Source organism: Petaurus breviceps, unplaced genomic scaffold (genome assembly GCF_028583685.1).
Source record: "Petaurus breviceps papuanus isolate PSGF00001 unplaced genomic scaffold, PetGlider_PUasm1.0 551, whole genome shotgun sequence".
NCBI classification, from domain to species: domain Eukaryota; kingdom Metazoa; phylum Chordata; class Mammalia; order Diprotodontia; family Petauridae; genus Petaurus; species Petaurus breviceps.
This window is the reverse complement of record NW_027186372.1, coordinates 5,223,694-5,234,824: the sequence shown is the minus strand read 5'-3', so window position 1 is coordinate 5,234,824 and position 11,131 is coordinate 5,223,694.

Below are 11,131 nucleotides of genomic sequence, written 5' to 3'. Positions count from 1 at the left end.
AGTCCTTTCTCCCTCCTCAGAATACCATTTATCATACATGTTATATATACATATACATGTATGTGCCATATGCCCCTCAGGAAGATACATGCTTTGTAAGAACAAGAACATTTTCATTTTTCCTCTCCTGTTCCGAGCCTTTAGCAGAGTGCCTTCTATATCAAAAACACTGAAGCTGAAACGGTGTCTTCTCGCCGAGAAGGCTACCCTACCCAGCAACCATACACGTACACCAAAACAAGTCTAAAAATCATATCAGACTTTATAATGACCCCAAAATTCAATGAGAAATGATAGCAGATGATTTCTATCCTAGAATTAGAAAAAAAAAATCAGCCACCAACCCACGGGCAATAGGAAAGGAAAAAAAAAATGAGTACAGAAGTATGCCTGGAGAAGCAGGGCAGTTTTGAAAGTCACAGTCTGAATTTATTATATGCTTTTTTAAAAAATCAAATGGTATAAACGAGATATCCATGTTTTCATATACAATCTTTTTGTGTGTTCTGCTTTGTCTAGGAAAATGCTCCTTTTTATTTTGGATTAAGTTCCAAATAATAATGAATTAATAAGTAAATGCAAATGAATTGAATAAGGAGTCTCCCTAGCCTCAATTTTAAAAACCTCTAATTATGGGGGTTCTACTACTTTTTTTTAGGGAAATCAGGATTAAGTGACTTGCCCAAGGTCACATGGCTAGTTAAGTGCTTAATGTCTGAGGTCAAATTTGAACTCAGGTCCTCATGACTCCAGGGCTGGTGCTCTATTCATTGTGCCACCTGGCTGCCCCAAGTTCTACTACTTCTTAAGACATTCCAGTCCACTTTTGGGTGGCTCTAGTTATTAGACATTATGGGCAGCTAGATGGCCCCATAGTGCACAGAGTGCTGGACCTGAAGTCAGGAAGACTCATGTCCCTGAGTCTAAATCTAGCCTCAGACACTTACTAGCTGTGTGACCCTGGGCAAGTCACTTGACCCTGTTTGCCTCAATTTCCTCATCTGGAAAATGAGCTAGAGAAGGAAATGGCAAGCCGCTCTGGTGCATTTGCCATAAAATCCCCAGATGTTGTTACAAAGATTTGGGCATGACCGAAAAACAACTCAACACCACCACCAACAAGAAGTTATCTGGAATTTTTTCCTAACAATAGACATGAGACTCTGCAGCTTTTTTCTACCCACTGCTCCTAATCCTATTGTCCAGGGCCAAGTAAAACAGATTTACTTTCTCTTCTACCTGTCAGCTTTTCAAATACTTTAAGATAACTTCAATCCCTTCAGTGTTCATTTCTCCTGGCCAAAATATATCCAGTTCTTTCAACCAATCAATCTTTATATGTCTTGGTCTTTCGTGCTACCAACATCCCATTCACATTCCCCTCCATCCCTTTCAAATTGTCAGTGACTTTCCTAATATACGATACTAAGAACTGAATAGAGTTTTCCAGATGTAGCCTTACTAGGACAAAGAACAGAGGGGACAGACCCTCCTTCCTTTGACACACCAAGTCTCCTCTCAACGTAGCCTCAGTAGAGTACATTAAGGAAAGATAATGTAACTCTGAAGGGGAAACACGGTTCTGTGTGGCTGTGGTCTAGCAGTGGGACATTCCATCCTACAGGAAAAGAAGCAAGCATGCCTAGTGAGCCTTGTTGTGGTGAGAGATGGGGGCAGTTATCACAGTTTCAGAGCTTGGCAGTGCCCTAACTGCTTGTCTGCTTGACAGGGTAATGGAACTCTGGTGGATCTGTTAAGACCTGTTCGCCTATTATATTACTACCCACTTTTGTGTTCAAATGACTGCTTGCCTAGCAGGTTGGAGTGAACAGTGAGGGTAAGATTTAGTTTAAAAAGGGGCTGATAGGTGACTCAGTGAATAGAGCAACAGCCCTGGAGTCAGGAGGACCTGAGTTCAAATCCGGCTTCAGACACTTAACACTTACTAGCCATGTGACCTTGGCCAAGTCACTTGACCCAATTGCCCTGCCTTCCCCTCTCCAAAAAAAAAAAAAAGGAAAAAGATTTAGTTGAAAAAGCATAACTATGTATCTTAGTTCATGAGTCCCTAAATATGTGACAAAAAGCAGAAACTAGAATTCTGTGGGAGTATCTAATGAAGAAGGAAGTAAGCCATGTGGACAGAATGAGAATTCCTTTGAGTTTATTCCTCCTTTAGGAAAAGACATTAAGAAGAGGTTTGTGTGGTCATTTTGTAGAATGATAGACTATGTTAGGACTGGAAGGGAAGTTAATAATAGCCAGCTTTTATCTAGGCCCTTATTTGTCTGCCAGGTACTATGTTAAGCACTTTGCAATTATTATTTCATTTGATTGTCACAACAAACCTGGGAAGTAGGTGCTGTTATTATCCCCATTTTGCAGTTGAGGAAACTGGGGCAAACAGAAATGAAGTGACTTGCCCAGGGTCACATAGCTAATGTCTGAGATCAAATTTGAACTCAGATTTTTCTGATTCCAGGCTCAGTGCTCTCTATTCACTGCGATACTTTAAGCACAGAACATTAAATATCATAATGAGAAGAAAGCTTAGACTATAGAACTTAGAATGCGAGAACTAGAAACTACCTGAAAGCCTTTAAAAAAAAAAAACAGGCCTTAGAACATAGAGAGGAAGCCAGGGTTGGATAAAACTTAGAATTTCAGAGCTAGAAGAGATCTTAGAATGTAGAACAGAAGTTAGGAATGGGTATAGAATAACAGGAAATGTGACGAAAAGAGGCAGGAGACGACAAAGGAAAACTATGAAAAAGAAACAAAAACTCAAAAAATCCCAGCAGTCCAGGGCCATTTAGTGTATTGGATCCCCTTATGTATTCCATGGGATCCAAAAGAAACCACTATGTTCATAATGATGACTTTGTGACATCAAAAAAGGTTAAATTCTGCTGTGTCCTATGTTGAAGAATAAAACAAGGATCCAATATGGAACATGCATTGTTTAAAAAGTGGCTAGCTAAAAAGTGAACTTGTCCTCTTAAACTAAAAAATCTTATGAAGTGGCTGTAATCACACCTATGTGACACTGGGCAAAAATAGAAAATTTGAATACAACAGAAATGCAAGGAATAGAATCAAATATATGCATAATAATGTTTGCTAAAACAATGATAAACAGTAAAAAAAACACAGGATTCATTATTATTAAATATTACTTGGAAAACTGGAGAGAAATATGGTGGAAAAGAAATTTATGGTCTTACTTCATATGTTATACCTTAATAAATTTCAGCTGGATCATAGGTTTAAACTATAAAAAAGAACCATAAAAAGTTAGGAGCAGGGGAATAATATATTTATCTCAACTGGGGAAGGTAGATAAATTTTTATCTCTTGAACAAATAGAAAAAAATGATAGGGCACAAGTACAAGGATTTGATCGCATAAAAATATGTACAATAGCAATAATAAAACTAAGATAGAAAAAATGATAGCCAATATGAGAAATAAAGTGATATCAAATATTTAGGGGAATAATACAGTTATCCAGTAGAAACTCCCATTTTAATGAATAAATGGTCAGAAAATATTAAAAGACTGTACAAAAGAGGTCATACAAATTACAAAGAATCACTTGAAATAATATTCAACCTTCCTAATAATCAAAAACAAATTGAAATCACTCTGAACTCTGAAAGTAGGTATCTCATAGTCACCAAATTAGGAAGAATAATGATAAAATTCATTGATGAAAAGGTTGTTGAAATCCCAGTGTACTCATACAGTGTTTGTGGAATTGTTAAATTGGTATAATATTTTTAGAGTCATTTGGAATTACTATGCAAAATTTATAAAAGCAATCATACTGTTTTACCATAAATATAGCTTAAGAATGCTATAAAAAAAAGTTTTAGAAAAGCTATTTGTTCATAATCACTTATAGCATCATTATAACTACAAATAAAATTGGAAATATTATATGTCCAATAACCAGGTAAAGACCAAACAAATTAAAGTATATCAATATGAGAGGACAAGATAAAATTTCATTAAGAGAAATGTAAAGAAATATGGAAAAATAAGTAAATAGAATCAGAAGTTAAATATTTAGACTGATACTACTCTCTACAATAAAAACTATTATATAAACACAGGGGAGATGGGCAAAGATAATACAAGGAAATAAAGGAAAGGAGCAGCTGATAAATGTGTGTGTGTGTGTGTGTGAATGTTCATGTGGGCTATTTTGTCTATTACCTGTGGTAGAGCCTTCTGAGCTTATATTGTTCTGTTTAGCCTCACTCCAATAGAGGGATGTAACTTTGGTCTTTTTTGAGAACAAAGAATAATAACCAACTACATATATATATATATATATATATATATATACACATATATATGTGCATATGTGTATATATGTATGTATATGTATATATACATGCATGTATAGTGTCCATAGATGTGTGTGTCTGTGTATATTAAAAGTCTTTTAAAGTTTAATTGGTTGCAAAAATCATTTGTTTTGCCACTTTTATTAAGTGCACATTGTTGTTCACTCATTTCAGTCATGTCCAACTCTTTGTGACCCAATTTGGGGTTTTCTTGGCAAAGATAATGGAGTAGTTTTCCATTTCCTTCTCCAGATCTATAACAGATGTGGAAATTGAGGCTAACAGGGCTAAGTAATTTGCCCAGGGTCTCACAGGTAGTAAATGTCTGAGACCAGATTTGAACTCAGGAAGATGAGCTTTCTTGACTTCAGGCCTGCTACTCAATCCATTGTGCCACCAATAAATGCTTATTTTAAAGTTTTTAAATTAACAAAAAAGGTGAGGAAATTATTTAAAAGGTGTACAATTAGAATAAACTGGAAAAATTCTCTTTTTGAGAAGAAATCTTTCATTACCTGATGGCTCCATACTCCTTTGCAATTAACTTGTGTCACCAAGATGCCATATTAAAACGTAGTCAATGTGTTCGTTTGTTTTGCTTAGATATACTTCTTTGTTGTATGGGAGGGTTCTGGTGGGGAAAGGCTGTGTTAAGGCAGGGATTTTCTTTGGAAGAACAATGTTATTCAAGCAAAGAACATCATTAAAACATTAATTCAATTTTTAAAAAAGAAGTTAACATACAAAATGCTATTTAGTTTTCTATTCTGTGCTTTTGGGGTAGAAGAGCTCAGTAGTCACATAGCCCTATACAGTGCCAATGCAATACTGACAGTCCCAGTGGTGACTACAAATATGCCTGCATAGTGCTCAATCACAAAATGTAACAGATTCTCCATATAGAAGACAGAAGTAAAACATTTATTTTGACACCAGAAAACCAAATCCCCAGGCCAATAAGCTGATTCCATCATAGTACCAAAGAAGTTTATTAGCCATAACAGCATAGACAGCCACAGAATCCTTTACCATTCCAACAATCCAACACAAGCCTAGCCTTAAAACACTGCATTGACTCAAAAGACTCTCTTCGTTTCAACTAGTAGACACAATGGGTAGAGTGCTGGAGCTTTAATCAGGGAGAACTGAATCCAGATCTAGTCTAAGACATTTACTAACTGTGTGAGCCTAGGTAAATCACTTAGCCTCTGATTATCTCAACGTTGCACAACTGTAAATTGGGGTTAATAACAGCTCTTACTTTGTAGAGTTGTTGCAAGAATCAAATAATATAATAATATTTGTAAAGGGCTTAACACAAGTGTCTGGCCCAGAGTAGGCTCTCCATATATGCTTATTCCCTTCCTTTTCCTCATAAGTCTTTAGGAAAGGTCTATTTGCTGAAGACTGATTTCTGGGACTGGAGTGGGGAGAAATTGAGGCATAAAAGACAAGAAAGAGATGTGAAATAATCCAGGTAAGAGATGATGAGCTCAATTTTAGGGACATTGAGCTTAAGATGTCTCTGAGATATCAGTTTTGAAATGTCCAATAGGCAACTGATGATCCAGGCCTGAAGCTTAGGGGAGATCCTGAGGCTGGATACATAGATCTAGGAGTCCTCTGTATAAAGGGGATAGCTAAAACATTGGGAGTGATGAGAATCTACTTTGAGAGAGTAATAATGAGAAGAAAAGAGGGTCTAGCAGAGAACCTTGGGAAATACACACAACTAGATGGTATGATGCGAATAATGAGCCATCAAAGGTCACTGAGAATAGTGATCGTGTGGATGCAGAGTGCTGTGTCACAAAACCCCCACAGAGCGGAAAGTATTCAGGAAGAGAGGGTGATCAATAGAGCCAAAGGCAAAAGATAGGTGGGGGAGCATTAGGTCTGGAAAAAATACCATTAGAGGGGGCAGCTAGATGGTGCAGTGAGCACAGGCCCTGGAGTCAGGAGGACCTGAGTTCAAATCCGGCCTCAGACACTTAACACTTAAGTAGCCAGCTGACTTCCGGCAAGTCACTTAACCCCAATTGCCCCTCCAAAAAGCAAAAACAAAAAACCATGAGATTTGGCAATTAAAAATTTTCGATACCTTTGGAGAGAGTAGTTTCAGTCGAGTGATGAATAGGTAGAATAGCAGATTGCAGGTGGGTAACAAAGGAGAGAAGAGAAAGCAGAGGAGTTTTTCAAGGAATTTGACTGAGTAAGGGAGGGGAGAATGAATAGAACCTTGAGGAGGTGGTGGGGGCCAGTGAAGGGTTTTCAGGATGGGTGCGTTGAAGGCAATGGAAAATGAATTAGTTGACAGGAGTAAGTGGAAGATTTGAAAGGGGATGTGACAAAGGATGCAATCTGTTAAAGAAGATGGGAGGGGATAAGATCAAGTGTAGACATAGAAGGGCTGACTGTTAGACATAGACCCTAAAGAGTGAAAGAATGATAAAAAGGACCCATATGTACAAAATTATTTATAGTAGCTTCTTTATGGTACCAAAAAAACGGAAACCGAAGGGTCGCCCATAAATTGGCAAATGGATAAACAAATTATGATATAAGAACATAGTAAAATATTATTATGCCATAAGAAATGACAAAATGGATACTTTCAGAGGGAACTAGAAAGACATTTATGAACTGACAGTGTGAAATAAACAAAACTAGAAAAACAATTTATGCAATGACAATAATATTTTAAAGAAAAACAACTTTTTCTAGATGGTCCAGAGGAGAGAGTTCTGACATGAAGTCAGGAGACTTGAGTATAAGCCTGGCCTCAGACACTTACTTAGCTGGTGATCCTGAGCAGGTAACACAAGCTCTCTATGCCTCAGTTCCCTAATCTGTAAAATAGAGATAATAATAGCACCTCTCAGCACTGTTGTGAGGATAAAATCAGGCGACATGGGTAAAGCATTTGATAACATTTGTAAATGTTAGTTATTGCTGTTATTATCGCAATTGAGTGATGTAATGACTAGCCAGGATTCCAGAAGATGGAAGATGAAGCATGCTAGAACCTTGCCTCATATTTGAAGGGGGAAAAAAATAGAAGCTTTTTGTTATGAGCTCCTTCTCTCCTCTTCCTTACCTCATATCATGCATATGCTTTCTGCCACTATCTCCTTGCATCACTATTTCACCTAGTGAAGTGACCTTATTCCTTACCAAAGCATTGGCCTCTCTCCCTGCTAAAGCAATCCCCCATTCCATCTCATCTTCTCTAACAAGTTTCCCATTCTCTCAAGTATCTTCAGTCTCTAACTATCCTGGTTCCTTCCCTAACATGCCTATGGCTCCCACATCCTCAAAAGAATCCTCATTTTATCCTTCCATTCCCCAGTAATTATCATCCCATCTCTCTTCTGCCCTTTGTGCTTACACTTCTTGAGAAAGCCGCGGATCAGATGTGCCTCCACTTCTTTCATTCTCGTCTTAACCCTCTAAAATCTTGTTTCCAAACTTCATCATTCTGTCAAAAGTCCTCTCTCCAAATTGACCAATCATCTCCTACTTGTCAAATCCAATGGTCTTTTCTCAAACCTCATTTTTTTAACCGATATCACCCTCTTCCTCAAAAAACCCCCCAAACTAACTCTGATGGCCCCTATCACCTCCAAGATCAAATACAAAATCCTCTGTTTTGTGTTCAAATCCCTTCACAACCTAGCCCTTCCCCTTCCCCTTTATATCCTTGTCCATGACTTGGTTGACTTCCTTCAAGTGCCAACTAAAATCCCACCTCCTATAAGAAGCTTTTCTCATCCCCTCCTAATTCTGGTTCTTTCCTTCTGTGTATCATTTCCTATATATCCTGTACATTTTTTGTACATATTCTACATATGTACATATTTGTTGGCCTTAATTTTCTTTTTTTGAAAATTTTTTAAAATTTTGGACAAATACTAAAACTTAAATGTGTAGTAAGAAAAATAAATATTATAAACTTAAATATTAACCTTAAATATAAGAAAAGAAAAAAAACACATCATGTGTACAGCAGAACATAGGAGAGGATTCAAAATATATAGCAATAAGTTATTATTTCAAGAAACCCTATATATTAAATATTGTGTGTTAAGTTGAAAGCTGTCCATCTTTGCTTCCTTATAGGTTTTCTTTTGTTCTCTTTTTACTTTGTTCATTTTTCCCCCCTTCCTCCCTCCCTACCCACCACCCCAAGGCTACAATTGAGCATGGATATGTTTTTATGTCGGTATTTTATATATATATATATATATATATACACACACACACATATACGTATATATTTATGTGCGTATAAATATACATATACATATATACACATACATACATCTATAAACATATACTTCCCCTAAGAGATTTTACTGCTAATCTTGTTTTTATGTTTGTGCATATCTCTTTTTTCCTAATTCTCCTAACTCCTGTATTTCCTGTCTACCTGCTACCTAGCCCTTCTATTACTTAACCTACCCCCAGTCCAGCAGTCCCTCCCTTGTCCTCCTATGGCCTCAATTTTCTCAGTGAAGAAAGAGTCAAGGCAGATTCTCAAAAGGGAGGAGGGAGTATTGTAGGAATTTCTAAAGTGAGATAGGGAAGGAATTAAGGAAAAATAAAATGATTGCCTTGTTGCTGTGAGGGCCCAGTTAGGTTGGATGGCATGAGTTTCTAATGTGCCTGGTAAGCATGGTTTGGGGATTTCCTCTTCGCTCAGCAGCTTTCAAGGAGCAGAGTAGGCAGATAACTAGATTAAATTATAGCTGATTTTTGCAAGAGAAAAGTGTCAATAGGACAAGAGGTCAAGGGATTCAAGAACAGAGGACAGAGCAGAATTGAAATGCCAAACTGTTGGATTAAAGCTGTAGAGGGAGGAGAATGTACACAGAACAGGGGTAATGGTCTCAGAAAGCACTAAACGGTAGAGGAAGTTTAGGTCTGCTTGAAGGCAAAGAACAGTGTGAAGAAAGGGTTGAGAGTATGGGGGAGGTTGAGTGATAGGAGATTATGGGGAAAGGAGGAATGTCGGACTATGATTAGGGAAGTGGAATACTTTGGCAAATGACAAGATCTGTCACATGGTATTTAAGGAGATTGAAGATCGTGGAGGTGAGAGATAATGAAGAGTGGAGGTTAGCACTTAGGTTGTGAATCTAAGGAATGGGTTCATGATGGTGCCTTCAGCAGTAACAGGAGTTGATAAGATCACCAAGTGAAGCATTGCAGTGCCCAGAATTCCATGGGACACCTACTGGCTAGAGGCTGTGTCCTACATGTGGCCTAGCAAAGGGCACTGAGAAGGAATGGTTTGATAGGTAGGAGGAGAACCAGGAGAGGGAGCATCGGAAGTGGGTATTAGTGTCTTAGTATATGGGTAAAAGTTGGAGAGCAGAGGAAGATGGTGCTGAACTCCTTAAGGAACAAGAATGATCTGGGAGGGGCGGCCAGGTGGCTCAGCGAGTAAGAACACCAGCTCCAGTGTTGGGATGACCTGGGGATCGAATCCAGGCTCCAACACTTAGCACCACACCCAGAAAGAACTGGCCATGTAACCTTGAGCAAGTTACTTAACCCTGATTGCTCATTTAAAAAAAAAAGAATGATCTGGGACAGGAGGTAGGTATAACATGGCAGCCATAATGTACCATAAACAGAGAATTGCACAAGAACTTAGAGATATTCTAGTCGAGGGGTTCTTAACCATTTTGGTGTCATGGATCCCTCTGACAATCTGCTGTGGTGGTCTCATGGCCATTTCTCTATGGCTTCTTTCTTAGGCATGCTCATAAAGATCATCTTGTTAGAATGGAGAAAACATTGGTAACTAGAAAATAGAGCATTCCTGGTGAAAAGAAGAAGAAAATGATTGGAAAAAAAACCCTCAGAAACATCCATATTTCAAGGGTGGGGGTCTCTCAAGAGAATGGGACTTACTTTCTTTTTGTCCTTATATAGCTAACCCTCATACAAGTACCCTAGCTACACTACAAAGGTAAAGGACAAACTTGTTATACAAACAAGTCAATCTTGATAGCTGGGAATATAGATTGAAAGCTGAAGCAGTAGTATTGATAAACGGTGTCTGTAGCAAAAGTCAAGGCAAAACAAATGCCACAGCAAAGACTGAGAGGTGAGGTTCTGGAATGATTATAGTCAGACAGTTTTGTGATAATTAAAAAGGTGTTTAGCTTATCAAAAGATTTTCCAAAATGGTCACATTCATTTGATAGTAGGTATGTATGCATGACTGGTCACACCCCCCAGCTGCCCATGAATTCTCTTTAGCTGAACATCTGTCTCCTCTTGCATTATTCTGAATGGCAGTGGATAACTAAACATTGACAGACATGTTAATTAATTTAAATGTTAATAACTAGTACTAAGTGTTCTGAAATATGAAAGGCAGCTATAGGATCTTATAATGGAATTTTAAGTTGAAAAAAAATCTTTTCAAAAAAATTTAACATTTATTTAAAAACTTTTTTGAGTTCTAAATTCTCTCTCCTCTCCCCAATCCTTGAGAAAGCAAGCAATTTGCTATAGATTATATACATGAAATCATGCAAAACATATTTTCATTTCAGACGTGTTGAAAAAGAAAACAAACAAAAAAACATAAGAAAAATAAAGTAGAAAGAAATATACTTTGACCTGCCTTCAGACTCCATCAGTTCTTTTTATGAAGGTGTATGGAATTTTTCATCTTAAGTCCTTTGAAATAGACTTGGCTCATTGTATTGATCAGAATAGCTAAGTCTTTCACAACAACATTGCTGTTAATGTGTAAAGTCATC